Here is an 18,119-nt window from a genome sequence, read left to right as displayed (position 1 = left end):
AGAAACCAACTTCCCCGCATCTTCCCGTAGTAGACAATAAACTATTCAGCGAAAGAATATTTGGTCGGTCTGAAGGACCTTAAATAGAAAATGCCTGGGATTTATGGAGAGTACTTGAGACTATTAAGGCTACGTGGTAAGAATATGAAGACATTTGATTGCCATCCTGCCCGCGACGTGTGGTCCGGTCCTGGCAGAGAGTCGGCCGACGTAACACACTTAAAAATTAGAAAATACAACAATAGTGTGAATAAAACTGGTCTTTAAGTGAATTTGTTTCTTCCTTTATTTATTTAAATTGTCTTATTCTTTAGTTAAAGCAAATTTCAAATAAAACACTTAAACGCGTTGGGAACTGGTGGTAGTGAAATTGAAATAAAATTCGCAGTGCAAAGGGTTAACAGAATAGTCTTGTAATTAACTGTCTCATAATTCGCAGCTACTGGTTCTACTGGCTAATTGTAATTATCGAGGTTGAGGTTGAATGATCGAAGAACGAGTGGATGAATTTCTAATAGAAAAGTATATTTAAATAATTAAAGGTATAGGTATAAATTTATGCTGATTCAGATCCTTACTCTCTTAGTGTTACTAGAAAATGGAATGATAGGGAGCACGTTCATATATTTATAACAAAAGGACATTACCAAAAAAGTTAAGCTTATAGCTTAGGCTAGATAGGTGCTACAGAGAACATTAATAGAAATCTGTTTATTAGTTCCTTTGTTCCTAGACCTTGCAACCCAAAACATAATGTATATTCAAGGTACAACAATATGCACTGCTCCTTATTTAGAATATTTCTGCGTAATAATAGTCTCCATGTCATGGATATACATAAATGAAGATGTAGAGTTTTTCTTGAAGTAGTTACTTCAACAATAATAAACGTGAAATCGTTCGTATTTCTAAAATATATTTCATAGCTTACAATGAAGGCAAAAACGAACTAAATCACGTATTCTCTGAATGTGAGTTTATAGCATTAATTTGTTCCAATCAAATTTATTGAACATATCAAAGTGAAAATTCATTTCTTCCGAGTGAAATCCAGATAATATAATAAAATCAACTATTGCTGTTAATGTTGTACATATTTTATGCTAAAATCCATTTCAGACAGTGAATTACTCAGATCATCTTTTCTTTCTTTTTGTAAATGCCTCGATTAAGCCAATGTTGCTTTCTACGATTATCAATTTTATAATATTAATTTACGGTTTTTAATAAATACAATGGTAGAGAAATCATCGATTAATTTTTCCACGCAATTTCACGATTTATTAAGCACAGCTGCAGCTAGATTACTATTATTATTCAGCCATAGTTACTCGTTACTCATGACATGCAATGCATGAAATACAAAAACAACGAATTTGTTTTTAATCGTGGCCAATGTATTAAAAATAATATTCTGATATTGTCAACGTTGTAATAATTGGAAGAAAAGAAAAGTATTGCAAGGATTCAAACAATTGCAGCTATTTTAAAACCATCATTATGCCGAACGTACGTTATATCGAATAAATACGATACTTTGGACTGAGAAAAATCTGTTACGGGCGAAATGGGAAACTTTGCAGGAAGTTGTCCTTTCTTTGGTCAGATACATGATTCCACAATGTTTGTCGGTATCGAATTGCCTAAGAGATCAACGATTCGTTGTATTTATACGAGCACAAATGCAAATCAAACGTAAAATGTAATTTAATACACTTTATAGAATTTCGATAATTTATAACTAAAACCAGACAAACGCAAGATCTTAACGCATAAATACGCACGTAGTGAGATTGTGTTGTAAATGTCTCAGGTAACAGGAATGAATTTAACCGCACAATAAGAGAATTTACGGTAACGTCGATAGTAAAACTCGATACGCGCCACAAACGTGCGGTAAGATAAAGTTGTTAAATAAAAAGAACGACGAGTTGTATTATTAAATGTGCATGTCATACGTTTTCAGTAAGCACGTATTACAAAATGATATTGGCATTGGGTATAGACACGGTCATCTATTTGTGCGATCGCACGTGGTGCGAAAATTTCAGCGTTTTTCAGCAACATGACCTTACTGTCAATAAAAGAAGAAAATAAGAGAAGAGAAATAACCCCATAAGTAAAAATCCAATGATAAAACGTTCCCAGGCTTGCGTTCAGACGTAAGAAGGTCGGTTTAAACGCCTCTTGCAGAGAACAAGATTCGATACAACTCAAAAACAAGGTCAAATAGATATTTAACATTTTTTTTTTAATCGTAAATTCACCAATATTAAAATTGAATTTATATTGAAAGAAGAAGAATCTCCTGTCTAACAGATCACAAAATTTGTTAACAGGATGTATTGAATCGTTGTTAGGTTGTATAAGTAACGAAATCCTTGGTTTTCATATACCAGGTGAAAATAAAAAACAATCTGTACACAATCAATCAATGATGAATTTCCCCGTACTTTTTACAACTGATTAAAATTTAACAAATATTATCTCACTGTTTTCAACTGAACTTTTGGAAAAATCGCATTATGGGATGACGTATACCTATTGGCAGTTTGCGAGGCCGATACAATTATTGATCTTTAATTCTTTTCCAAACACCTATGAATAGTTTGTATAAATTATAATTACAAACTTTGAATGGTTATCTCGCAGGAGTACAAAATGACAGAGAAACAATCGAAGACTGCTTATAGGAAACAGTCTCAAGTGCGAAAACTGAGAATTTCGATTTTCTACTGGAAAATGTTCAACATAGCAATGGGAATAAGTAAATTTCCTTTCCTAAATAATTATTAATAATCCTAGAAGATGGTATCACAAAGTCGTTCCTATGCAGAGAAGTATAAATAGCAATAAACATCAATTAATTGTTTCTTTGTCTATGCCACCTATCTAAACGAATGGACCATTGAATTTTATCTACAACTGAGAGATGACACACAGGATCCTCCACAAATACAGCCTTTTCTTTCATGAATTTGGACTGCATTAACGTATAAGTTATCTTTTCGTCACGAGAAGCATGTCTCTTGCCACTTACAGCGTTTTCTACAAACACTCTTCCTTCGATTGCTTCCTCCAAAACGCTTAATAACGCAGGTCGATCATTTTGATTTGTAGGAACACAGCACCGTGTTCCACTACCTACATACGAAACGAGGCTACACGGCTGCCATATTCGTTCACAGGAAACATCTAATCACGGTGTATTTTAAACGAACGTAAATGTATCCTGGCATTAGCTACCGACTCTGTTACCGCATTCGCCTAAGTTCGATCCGGCGAGATTTCAGGGCACAACTGCCGAAAGGCGATCCGCTGAAAATCGATGATACAAGAAACCGTAACCGCCGTGGTTGAGTGATCCCGCGAAATTATTCCCGTAACGGTACCGCGGCAGAGCCTTCGATTCCGCCCTCGGCTGGAAACATAGTATTAGACGATTTAAAGCGTCCGCTGGAATTTACTGTTTCGCGCTTGCCCGATTTTATTTGCATAGCGCTGGCCACGGTTCCCGTTCGTTCACTTTGTTTTGTCACGTGGGTGTTTTTACGAGTTCGCTCTACTCAGAAATCCCATAAAATCGCGCCCACCGGGAGCATCCGGATTTCAATTATCCGCCGCAGAACCGACTGTCTATTTATGTGATCTAGCCAATCGTGTAATTGCGTCTAACTGTGAATCACTCGCAGCTCTCCCCTATCGCCTTTAACAGGGTGGTAACTCATACTTGGAAATTCTCTTCTTTGCTTCTGCTTATTTATCGGCTTGCTGCTAGCAAATAGCTAACAGCTATATTTTTCCATAACGATTTAAGTGTTTGCAAACTTCGATCTGCAAACTTAAGTCTGATTCAGATCAACGATCTGAAGCGATCACGCTACGGGCGGATTATGTCAAGTCAGACATCGGTCAAGAGATCTTCATTTGACTTGAGCGAACCGACTAGCGTGTGGATGCTGTCACTGGATTACGTGTAAAGCCTGGGTTCGCGCTAGCGATCAAAGATACTGTCAGGTGAGGATCAATCTCGGATTTTGCAGAGGCATTCGCAACAAATTTTGATTCAGACCAGCGGTAACCGATACTGACACACGCGTCATTGCAGAGCGCTTGTGGAAAACACGGAAAGTGCCAAAGTCGGAAAACTACAATTTTTTATTGGAAAGTATACTACGTGGCTATTAGTGTGGTATTTACCAGCCAACACACTAGTATAGTATTCATGTACAATTTCCCTTTTTAAATAATTATTAACACTAATACCAGGTCCGGTCAAATGACCAGTTTCAAAATTTCATTTAAAATTGTACATTCGTTGTTATTTCTTTTGTTCGTTTAACGTTATGTAAATTCTTATGTTAACAAAAATTGAGAAATTGATTAATCGGATAATATAAGAATTTACATAAAGTTATAACTATGAATATACAATTTTAAATGAAATTGAAATAGAAAAATATAAGTGGCAGTAAACATTAATTCACAGTCTCTTAGCTCTTATCTACGCCACTTATCTAAATGAGTGCAGCGTTGAGCTTTTTTACAACTACCTGTAAAAGGTAACACAGTGTTTTCTGCACTTTTCTTTTTCATAGATTTGGACTACGTTAATGCACGAATTTTCTTTCTCTTCCGAAAAATGTCTACCTTGATAGTTACAGTGTTTTCTACACGTTTTTCTTCAATTAATCGTAGACAGACTTCGCTGTAATGGTAGCGGAAAATCTTGGAAATCAAGACCGAACGACTGTTACACGTATAGAGAAAAGTTGTTCAGAGTTCTGCCACCGCCAACATACTCAAAAATCATTGAAATCGAGTTACGATCAATTACCAAATATTATCGTATGTAACACAATTATTGATATTTATTGCTTATAAAAAATTGAACGTTCCTTTTGTATATGATAGCAGTAATAGAGAAAATACGAGGACAAATCTAGAAAAAATAAATAAATAACAGTTTGCTGGCATTTGGAAAAATTATTCCTGTAATACTACTTCTAAAAGTTGTTTCGTACTGCCAAGAAACCAACTGTTAGAATATTGCTGTAAATATAGATCATTTTCACTTGTACGTCGTTGACTTAGTAAACTGTATCATATTCATTGACCACTGAGCATCAAGTTTTACGGATATTAACCATATTGTTATTTAAATAATGAAATTGAAATAGTCTTATTACATTGTTAAAAGCTACAAAATATATCTACATTATTGCTATTAATGTCGGTATCGTCTGCTATCGAGCAATGGAACAACATCACGTGTTGGAAGAATTTTAGTATTCACAGAAACTGACATGTTCCCCTCGCTTAACGAAATTTAATAAATGTTCCTATATTTTATCTCGGTATTATGTGCATAATATTTTTTCTGTATGTAATTATTACATTAATTTAACGTGCCTCATATTTAAAATAAAATAGGAAATGTAATTATTAAATTACACTGTGCAAAATTCTCTTCTCTTACATAATATAAACGTATTTTAGAAGACCAGAAATTAAAATATGGTTCTGGATGGATAATTGTAATTTAATTGTGCAAAATATATAGGAATTATAATTCTCAAATTACGTCGCAACTCCTTTTCCGAGTAATTTTAATAAGTACGTATTTTGAAAGAGCAAACATAAAAATATGAAAATTGACGAATATCTGTCGCTTAGTTATACAGAATGTGTATTTAGTTCAAAAAGCGCATTGGAGTTTGATAAAATACTTAAATAAATGCAATTACGTAACTGGATATATTACGATAGCTATCTGTCAAAATGAATCGTATCTTAACAATCGATATCCAAAATTGTTACTTGTAACATACAATAAACGACAAAAGAAAAAAAAATACTTAAGATAATACGTGAAATCTAAAATACCTAAAGCGTTTTATTCTGTCCCGAAACGCTACAAAACATATTTGGAAAAGTTTGGTAGATTCTACAAACGTGAACATAATTCGAACCTTGCACCAGACGTCTATCAATAATCAATACCTGTTATTCTATTTTCCAATCTAATTTACCTCCTACTCTATTTCTTCTTTTTTATTCAGAACTTCTCACTGCATCTACTTTCTACTTTTTCTGTCGGCTTTTCAAATATCAATAAAGAATCTGAATATTTTAATTTGGAATATCCAAAACTCCTAAAACCTGAATTTCGTTGCCTTAAAAAGCGAAAAGCTTTACTCCGAGAATCAAGCGAATTATTCTCACAAGCAAACAAAGTCAACCGGTTTTCTTTCGAGAAAGAACTGAATCACAGAAATATCGAACAATTTAACTATTTTTTAACGAGCCAGACGTTATATCGAAAGACCGGAGTTCGTGTTCAGCCTCTTTTCTACCTCGTAGGTGGAACGCGACTATTTGCCTCCGCGGTCTAACCGTGTAAAACAACGCAGACCGGTGTGATGTAGCCAGGATAGGAAAAAGAACGTTTGGCCAATGACCAACAACAGTCAACGTCGGTAACAACAAACGAATAAGAAGAGAGAAAATAACGGAACTACAGGGAACCAAATAAAGAAAGGTATTAAACGGACAAAAAGAGGAAAAGGAAAGAAAATATAGGATGAAATATCACAGTGTAGCAACAAAAGGTTGTCTGTATGTTTAAACAAAGAATTGACAGAAACAAAATATAAAAAGATATATGGAAAGCAATCGCATCATAACAAACTAAAAAGAAAAATTAAAAAAAAGAAAAAATGAAGCACAAGCCGTGGTGTAAAGTAAACGACGATAGCCAAACAAAAATGAAACGAAACGCTAGTGTAAATAAAAAAGGATCGACGGATCGAAAGCTGAAAGAGAAGCGATAAAAGGTGAGGGGAAAAGGAGGTAGAAAAAGGGAAGGACAATCGGAGCGATCGAAAAGGAAGAAAGGAAAGAAAACGACGTAAATATCGGTGGATAGGTAGCGGAAAGCAGAGGGAATAGGTCGGGAAAGGGATATGCATTTACGTAAGAACCCACTTTGTATTCTCTGGTCGGCGGGTTGTTTAAAATAATCGTTACGTGGCGCACTGACGACCGTCTTGGAAACGAGCGCTCGCGGCAATGAGCGGCTCATCGCGTTGGTAAAACGACGGAACCGAGTGACTGGGCTTGAAACATAAGCGGTCGCCGGATAAGACCGCGGCCGAAGGAAGCACGTTGGCCGCATCCACAGGTATAACCCTGGATTCACAGAGATATTCAAGCATTCTTGAGGACACATTAACTAAGCCGATAATCGTTACGAGGCGGAACGGCCGCGTTTAGTGCAAACGCCCGAAAGCTCTTGCCCTCGTGATGGGGTGCAACGCTCTCAACACTTCGCAACACCGTCTTGCGTTCAACCTACCGCGGTGATACGAACGTCGTAGTCTTGATGTCTACCGTCTTAGTGACGACGCTTTAATCCTCTCAAGACGTTCGCGTCTTAGGCTTACCAGAGATATTTAGTTCGTGTAATGTGTACAGTCGTAAATCGCAAAGATAATACGGCGACACTACGTCTTTGTCAACGTTACACAACTAGACTGTGCATTTTTATGCACTTGAAGTTGCAAACGTGCACAAAATGCGCATCATGTGCGGAGATACGAAAAATATCCAAAGTACAGTACGGTGGAACCTCGGTTATCCGAATTAAAATTACTGGCGGAAAGGCGATACAATTGCAATTCAATGGAAAGAATTGCTGTTATATGGTGGCATATGTTTGGGTGGACGTCAAATGTATGGCACCGGACAAATTGTGAACTACGGTGGAAACACGATTTAGAAAGGTAATTTATTACACTTGCAATAAGTGGAAGATAATATTGCGACAGATGTAGGAGAAACTCTTACTGCATTGCATAGAATACTAGGAATTGGTGGTTGTAATAACATCAAAGTGATAGAATAGTTTCAATGCGATGAATCCTCTTCGTTTGACTTTGATACTAACGTTACGCGCTTCGAACGATGAATCGAAAAATAAATATAACGTGAATGACGATATTTCTCAACGGTTTATGGTATTTTAAGCCTTAGAAGTAGAGTTGTAATACAGTTAACTTCACCGAATTAAATCTGCTAAAAAGGTTGCGTGACTGAGCAACTAAAATGATTTGGTGTCCATAAACCTTTAATCGAATCATATTTCATTTCATTATTTATATTGGTAAAATTACTATTCTTTGAAATACTCTAATAATATTCTTTGAAATTAAATGAAGATATCAAGAAAGTAACCGTTCTATTATCTGAAAGTTCTCTCATCCCAACACTCTTGCCTCAAATTAATTCGGATAACCGAGCTTCCACTGCGCTTGTTTCAATATTCAGCGGATCAAACAAATTTCTGCTTAAAATTTCATTTGTTCGCTTGTAGTTTATTTAGTGTAGTTTATTCTTAGTAAAACTCCGTTTATATGAATTGTATTTCGTAAGAACTGCATTTATATGAAGGAAATTGTAGTAATGCCTGATGACTGAACTTTATCTGAGCTCCTATTATGTGAACAGCCGCCGAGCGTCAATCCACTTATAATAAGAACGTCTAACAATAGGTAAGATGTAAATAGCAGAGGCACGTGTTACATGATACACTCTCGTGTTTCGCAGTAGGCAACATTATTAGGTCTTTCAGAGGGAATGTTTCGTAGAATCCTCTTATATGAACAGGAACTTCAATTAACTGAACGCAAGATCATAGGTGACAGGAAGAAACAGATGGACTGCTATTATACGAACGATCTGGTTATACGAACAAACTTGTCACCAGATAGCTTCGCATAAACGGAGTTCTACAGTAGTTAGGTTCATAAAAATACGAATTTGCATAAGAATGTGCAAAGTGTACTTATTATGAACGGAAAATTGGCGAGGAGCTCAAGTACGTGGCAGGTAGGTTCAAACATTGGCCAGTTAGACTCGAACCCTTTATAAGTAAAATCGAAAATAAGAAGCATCAAAAAGAGGCATTAGATTCGAACTTAAACGGTAGATTCGAGATGCTGGACACGTTTGAGCAGATACATCGATAAGCAGCCGTAAAGTAGCCAGAGGAAGTCTTTTGTTCGATGTCATATTTTACATATAATTAGAAAGACTTTAACCATTGATAAAAAAATTATACATATATACATATTTGCATTATTTTATTAAAAAATTATTTGCAAATAAAATAGTAGCTTCTTTTATGGCAGCCTGAGCCCGTGAAAGTATGGATTCGTTCTAATATCGAAGTACCTGCTTGTAGGTAGCTTCTCGAAACTTGCAAATAATTATTTTGAGGCTCGAAAACAACTGGCGAACATCAAATATATCGCAAGTACAATGAACGAAGCATTGTATGTTATGAATAGTAGTATTCGAATCGTAGGCAGTGGAATTTCTTTCAGATTCACAAATCTATACTTACAAGTACCTACAGGTAAGTAAAAACTAATTTCATATTAAATTTCATGTGACGAACAGTTATTATAGAAAATATTACAGACATGACTTGTTAAATGAGCGAATTCCAATGTTTTCGTGACACGATGTACAAATGCATCGGAGTTAATTAAAACAGAAATTTTCTACGTGAAAGCTCGCGGAAATATTTAATCCTCGCATCATGGATAATCCATTTAGTCGAATATTAAAAATGTTACTTGCAATTCGGCGGAAATTTTATATTAATATTTAAAGACCTTTCTCACGCGGTTATATCATATTTATTAGCAGTAAACAATAAGAAGCGTGCCTTCAAATATTTTTATTTTTAATTTGTACACGACAATTTACCTGTTATTATTTGTCTAAAATAAACATTTGATTTTAATTTTTACTCAAACAAACATAGATAGATAGATTTTCGAGGATTTTCAACGTACCAGGTACTTGTATAGGCTCTCGAAAATATTCCAGCACTTGTGGACACTTATTTTGAATATTCCCACTATACATTTTATATAAAATAGTTTACAAACGTACGATAAGACACATATGTACGATACGATACAATTATCATGATCATATTGGTGAAGTTTGAAACAAATCCAAATACTTATGTACATAAGAGATATTTACTGCAAACATACATTTTATAAAACTTATTTAAACGATCAATTACCGTTGTTATATTGATAAACCTCGATATCTGATAGGAACATATTTAGCATTAATTATATATTTAAGGCAGCAATGCATCCGTGTACTAATTTTGTATCAAGTGTATGTTTGCAATAAACGCTTTCAAACTTGTATATACATAATCATTTTCAGATTCGATTCAAATTTTGTCATTACAGCCATGATTACACTGCGCACTTTTATATAATTTTACATTTTTGCCAACATAACTTCTTCTTTCCCTTCCTTCTTTGCTTCGTTCGCTAAATATCGTGACAAATGTTCTGCTTGAAATGCTTTTATATATCATATGCACTGTGTAGATTTTTGCAATCTTAAATATTCCAAACGTGCATAAAAATCCGCAGTCTCGTCGTTCTCTTGTCCCGTCACGATAATAACGAAACTTCAAAAAGTTTTGTATAATGCACGTAATAACGTATGTGGAAAAATTTTCCACGCTAAGTTTTCAAACACTTTTGAGAGCCAGAGATGTTCAGAGAATGTCGGAGCATAAATTTCTCGAGCCTAAGAGACTAAGAAATGCCCGGAAGGCATAATGAAAGGTATGGCGACAGAATAATCGAAACGGCATCGTCTTATCTATAACGCGAATTCTCATAAACGCTCAAAGTAGTGAGTTAGTGCGGCCGGACTGGATACAAAGTGTGCAGCGCGTCTGCAGGCCAACATTAAGCAATATCTTTTCTATGGCGATTGAACAATTTACGAGAATACTCGTAGCTGGGGACTGCTGCCTTTAGGCATTTATGAACGTTTAATAACACCACGGTGGTCTCTTGCGAAGCTATCGTGAGAGTAAGCGATGATGACCAAAGTAAGATTCCTTAAAAGCCGTCGTTCAGCATCGCTTGTTGAACGTAGTTTGCGTTCACCTGCGTTTTCGTGCGAAACGTTCCGTGCGCCAGTGATACTTGATAAAAGCTCATCCAGCGATGAAGATCTTCCGCGTTGCAACAATTTTCTCGAAAATAACGTTGCCGAGTGTCGTACTTGCTAGTTTAGAAATCTGATCTGACTATGCATTTAATACGTTTCAATATATATATTTCTGATTGGAGCAATCAACAAGGACGATGCGATAATTTAACAAAAAAATTGGAACAGACGTCGTGCATATGAACCGCAATTTTTTCTACTTGAGATGTTTTGTGTGCTTGATTAACAAGAAAGAAATTGGGTTTGAAATGAGTTAAATCAGCAGACTGTTTCAACATAAATGATGATAATAATGAGATCTCCATCTGATGGCGGTAACGAAGTCGTGGCATTTGATTAAATGTGTTAGGAAATAAGTTTGTCAAGCTATTATTTAATGGAAAGTAAAGATAGAAGCTATCTTTCTCTGAAATAATCTTGCTTTTTTACTTAATGAAAGTACTATTTGTTTTCATCGGTGTATAGCACTCATCAACGTCCAAATAAAATTTGCAGGAAACGTTAATCGTAGAATATTTCGTTCGTTGCTAAAAAATTGCACTCTATAAAATAACTTTTTGTTAGTGATAACTTTCATGGCTCAAATGTATAAAATGTTTGCTTTTAAAATTCTGTCCTGAATATGTTGAAATTGCAATAAAATTACGTTAAATGCAGTCTGTACAGTTGGTAATTTTACCAAATATACGTATAAAACAGATTCTACGTAACAGGTAACTAGCTACTTAAACAATGTCGAAAAATGGTAATTTTTTCCAACGTTTGACTAAATGGATTATTCGAGACGCGAGGATTGAATGCTTCTATGCGTTTTCACGTAGAAAATTTCGTTTTTAATTAACTACGTACCTTTGTACGTTGTTTTAACAAAACGTTATTAAAATTTTAATAACGTTTGCGTTAAAAAATTTGAAAATTATCTTTGCTCCTTACAAACATTGGAGAAAAAACGCAAAAAGAATTATAATATTCTATCTTATCGGACATAAAACACCGTAACATTTTTTTCTCATCGCAGTCGTCGTGTTCGAGAAACAATAAATTATCGTGCATCGTAGAAAGATGAAAACATACAACTACAAAACACAAAATGCCAAGACACGGAAGATCTGAAAGACTGTAATCATGCAAACATTCGTGCGAATTGTAAACGCACGTTTTCTTTCCGAACGTTACATATTCATATCAACATTTTTCTGCCTTTCTCATCGAAGTAGCATGGACATTTCTTTCTGTATGACTATTTCGAGTTACACTGCGAATGATCTCGCGAAATTATAGACTCGTAGATTGCAGTAACATGCGCTCAAGTTCCGATCTAATCGATAAACAAACCAGTAGGTTGTACGTGTTGGTATGCTTGCATGGGGATCACGTGCGAATACATTATGCGAACGCCGTTGCTCGTAAATGTTTATTTAGGAAGCGGCACGTTGCGATATACGGTATTATGATAATCCGACAAGCCGAACCTACGATATCGCGAGTTCACATGCCACGTCCGTCATGAGAATGAATTTCAAAATTAATAATCCGTCCATTCTTCTGACGCGACAGAATCGACTCGAGTATCACAATGTTGGAAAAACAACGCGAATAATCTGTCATTTCAGGCAATAAAATAAACGCCCCCGATCAATTCACTTCGTTCGAAGATTCGGTAAACACGTGATTAACGTAATGCTAAAAGCGACGAATAATAATCGACTCAAAATTTTGACGATGCTTTTAAAAAATACTTGGAACGCTACCAATCATTGTTTCCATACCTGACAAGAAAGAAATATCACTTCTGTAAATTAGGCTGTAGCATAATCTGTTATCTAATTCACGATGTATCGTATAGTATCGCGTACGCATTTACGTTCTGAATATTATCGCGTACATAGATGCGTACACATTTACGTAATTGCGTACAGATTTAGTCCACACGTAACACCTAGAAAGGATTGAATCATGGACACGTGGAAACGACGCGTTAAGCCGCGTGATCGCGACCTTGCTACCAAAATTACGGAATTTTTGGCACACACATACGACCAGATTGACTGTGCTACGATTTTTTCCGTCATTCTCGGCCTATAGTTTTCTAACGTTAAAAATTATCTTCGGTTTCAAGGAAATATGTAAAAGGTTTTACTGTTACGCGTGATCCCTCTTTTTTTTCATATATATACTGTATATATATTGTAGTGGGTTTATCAGAATTAACAATAATGACCAATCAGACCTGCATTCCTTTGACTAATTGATCTAATTACGTTTCCAGTTCTCTATCCAACAGCCGTATAGGGCTGGCTCGCCATTCCTCTCGTAATATCTAATACCTTGCGGTAATAGTATCTAAAAGCTTCTAATCAAACGGTGAATTCGTATTTTGCGTTAATAATTTATATTTGTGGAAGAAAAAAGAAATATATAATTCACGTTACATTTGTAGAAGCATATTCTCTTTCCATTGTAGGAAGAACATCCCAGAGGATTTAAGCTACATGACGTATTTCACGTATCGGGAATAACGCGAGCGTATTATACAATTCGTTGCATTGAATTATACGTAATAATCATATGCAGCACTGTCACGTCGTTATGACTTTCCATAATTCCAGCCAATAGAATTTTATCCTGTTAAAGCAAGGTATAAAAATGATCGTAACATCGATTTCGACGCTGGTACAGACACATTATGATAATTAAGCACGCTGCTATAAGCTGCTCGTTAAATTAATAAAGAACAGGTGATTCTTCTGACGGTGAACGTTAGGAAAGATCGAATTTAAAGGTAGCCACGAATTTAACGTTAAGCAGCTGATGCGAAGAATTCATAGAAGATATTAATATCGTTGGGTGATTAAAATTAGCGATTCCTGTGAAAATTTAGAATTAATGTAACATCTTTTATTAGCAATAATAATGTGAAATCTATTATATTCGACCTCTAATTTATATTCTTCGGTGTATAAAAGGAGCAGAGCAAGTGCTGCATTGGATTTGATGAATTTTCATGATAGAAAGGAGAAACTTGATTGATCTAATTTCCAAGTAATCTGTAAGGAAAGTAGCATGGCACGAAAATGAGCAAGCAGATGAGCTTGTCGCCAACGCTAAATAAGAGGCACGGTTCTGAATTTCGAGTAAGTCGGCTGTAATTAACACGCGCGGTACCCATATGCACAGAAAATTAAGACGAGGTCCTTGTAACTCCGTTCGAGGATCGTGGAACAGAAATTTTCAATTCCGTTCGTGTTTTAAATAATTCAAATTTATCTATGATTTATTTAAGAGTTCCAAAGATACGAAGGATTTCAAATGTTCGAAGAGGTGTTAAGGAATCTAATTAATAGGCTGCGGATGTTTATGCAAATGCAAATTTTTATGAGTACAGTTAAAGATTTGTTTCATCGTCTAAATATCATAATTGATACTTTGCTTTGAACATTTTGTATAGTTTTATATGTCACGTGTATTCACTTCTGTACCTTGAAATTTCGCAAAAATGCATAAAAATCCGCAGTGCGCTAATTAAATTTCATGGAGATCCATTAACGTCGCTATGAGTTACAGACGGTTAAAAGTGGTGAAAATCGCAGTTTTTTCACGATTTTCGGTCTGAACTTTAAAGATTCTTATATCTTTCGATGGCCGTCACTCGTTTCCGTGTCAATCGATTTCGATCAAATCTTTAGCTTGCATACAAGTAACATAAATGTGTCGTACAAATTTTTATCACAGGCTCAGATAACAAGAGTCGTAAAAAGCGAGCTTTACTTTTTCCTCCGCGATTCCGACTACTCGCAATTTCTTCAAAAATTATTTCATACGCCACCTAATAAACTTCTAACTTCTCAGAAAACCTCAAATCGTTTGCTTCAGTTTGAAAAAGGTTATTCGCTTTTAAATAGCATGCGAATATTGATGGGAGCCAGCGTGTATCGTTCAACTGACCGATTATATTTTTAATGCTTAAGTACAACGAACCCGAGACAAATTATGTTAAGTATTCGAAATGTGTACGTAATTTAGTGCTGTCCACGAGAGGGACCCTCTTCAAGTATCGTCCCTTGCTGTCCGTAATAGAATGGAGGAGAGTTCAGTAACCTAAAGTACAGGATGTAATTCTTTTGTTCATGTTGGTTCGATATAGGGTCAGCATCCAGGTCTTTTGAAGAGGAAGGAAGAGAAACCGAGCTACTCCGGAATATTCCAATAAGTAGAACTGGTGAAGTTGCAGGAATCAATACGTGCATATAACGACGAACAAGCAGGGACAAGTAAATTGTTCGTAGAGCGAAAATACTGTTTTACTGCAAGCAAAAAATGATTGAAATTGCAACAGATTTACACCTCGCTAGATTTTCTTTCGGCTTCATAACGTTCACTCCAGCAAATTAGTCTGAGACTGCTTTCACGCTTGAATTTCCATAAAATGATGCTTGGAACACGCTTGCTCTTGGAGAATCAACACAAAAACGCGACGAAAACGTTACTTCTCTGTTCTCTGAATACAAAGAATATTTTATACGCAGGAAATGGAATTGCAATTATTCGCTAGCAATCGGAAGTACGATTTTTACTCTAGTCAATTGAACGTAGGCGGACGCGAAATGGGAATACACAAACGGAGCAATATTTTTCCCAACGTTTGCTTTTTTCTCACGTTGATACTCTAATGCACGCGTGGTTCTGCGACAATTGTAGATAATACTTTGGACTGTTATTGCACGAAGAAGGAAAAACCGTGACATGATTTTACATTACTATTAATAGTGTACCACTCTTTAGATAAAAAATATTAATTACAATATTCAGAAACTTAAATATGTTATTCATTCAACATGTTATCATTAAAAAGCAGATAAAAATTAAATTTAGTATTTTCGATAGATAGATACATCCCCTAAAAGAAAATTTGAAGAGTAATTTTCCTTCACCAAATGATTTGAATTTGTATATTCGTCTTTGTCTTGTATATTTTATCTTGCACATTTATTTTCGAAAAATGCTAATTGTACTTTACTAATTGTCACTTTATCTTTTTATGCATAGCATTCTGGATATACCAAAATATGTATATTTACATGCATGCAATTAATAACAAATAAGATATTTTCGTATTAAGAAGCACAAGAATCAGTTTGAAATTTCATGGTTTACCTCGTTTATAAAGTTAAATATCAGACTAAATTCTGTATGAGAACATCAGAATGGTTCACTCTATTTCGTGGATTTTAATTTCAATCTATCCGGCAAACGAATACGCGAAGGAGATTTTATTCCACATTTTCGACTTATTTATTCATGCAGCGACCACCCGCTTCCGGGTATATCGTAAATTATTGCAATACTGTACACACGTGCTATCATGTACACGGTTTGTTCTTCATGCGCTGTCATTACAGAGAATAGAAAGTTCAGAAACGGATCAATAGATCTAGTATGACGTTTCTCTTCTTCTATGTCAGTCTTAAACAGAAGACGACGTACAAGAGTGTAGCAAACCCGTTTTAGTTGCAAGTAAAGCCTGACTAACATTGAGTTTCAAGACAGCAGTCACGTATGAGAATCTCTTACAAACAAAGATACAGCATCTGGAAAGTAAAAGAATGAGTTATACGAAATAACAAGTTCAGTTCTCGATGATTAAATGTACACGATAGATAAAACGGAATAAGAAACAAATCTAATCTTACAAGAAGAATTTTTCTATTGACTGTGCTGTGTGTTCTGGCTCATTTTCGACCGGATCATATTTGTCTACCGTTGGAAAAATTCCTAAATTTGCTATATAAATTTTAATTACATCAGTATTACTGATTTCTCCTTTCAATGATTCTCTTGAAGTATTAAAAGGGCCCTTTTCTCGCGACATAAAAGGTTCAAGAACTGCAATGCGGTTAATAATGCATCTAAATTTGAAAACAAATTAAATATAATTTTTAAAATGACATACGTAATCATATTTACAGTGGGATTCTGTGTTTCAATAAGGCTACAAAAATAATGCTAGAAATTGTGACAACCTAACAGACCTTCAAGAGAGTTAAGTTACAATGAACAACAGGGTAACGAACAAGACGAAGTAACAAATAAATTTAAGTTACAAGTTATTTAAGTTACAGTAACTACCTACGCTACGATAGATAACGTACAAGGATAGATTTGAAGATGTACTTATAAAAATATGCAAGAAGAACAAATAGAGTGATACAGCAAACAGATACAAGTTACAATTAATAACAGTAAATAATAATAGCAGCCATATATGCTACGATAAACTTAAAAACCTACTTATAAATTTACGTAAAAAGAATAAATAGGATGAAACAGCAAACAAATTGAAGTTACAGTTAATAACAGTACTAATAATAGCACTAACAACCTCCTTGGTGCGTTCATAAGCACGCTTGTTAAATAGCATGTAACGATAAACTTAAGCGCGTGTAGACCTTACAAAAGTGTGTAAAAAGAACAAAATGATTATCTGCCGGGCATCGAAAACCACCCCAAGTCAAATAGGGTAAATTATATGCCTAGCAATTATCTGCTCGATCACTGTATTGGGTGGTCGTAGAAAGATGGGTGCGAACAGTAGAGATTCGCGTTGCGAGAAGAGGAGAAGACGAGGAAAGATAGGAAGAGAAAGAAAGAGAGAGAAAGAGATGATAGAATGCCGAAGCGAGTAGCGGGAGGCATGAGACGGGCGCACGCACAATGCCGGTGTCTGGCAACCGTTAAATTCAAATCAGTTGAGATATAATGGGCCTAGTGGTATGCTCTAACTAGGATGAATGCTCGACGCAAGAGATGCAGCGAACTGAGGGAAGAAGAGAGGTTGAGGAAGAGGAGGCAACGAAACGAGAAGCAGAACGAGAGGCAAGGCAAGGTAGGGTCCGAGCTTGGTATCGCATAGGTCTAGTGAAGGGAAGAGAAAACGGCTGTGGGGATGGAGAATCGACCGCGAGGGGATTTATAAACGTGTGGGCGAGAATAGTCACGACACGAGGAGTCGCTCTCAGCGAGGGATACCGGTATGCCGCACACGCGGCATAGTTACCGCT

Source organism: Bombus fervidus, chromosome 4 (genome assembly GCF_041682495.2).
Source record: "Bombus fervidus isolate BK054 chromosome 4, iyBomFerv1, whole genome shotgun sequence".
Taxonomy (NCBI): Eukaryota; Metazoa; Arthropoda; class Insecta; order Hymenoptera; family Apidae; genus Bombus; species Bombus fervidus.
This window is presented reverse-complemented; position numbering follows the sequence as displayed.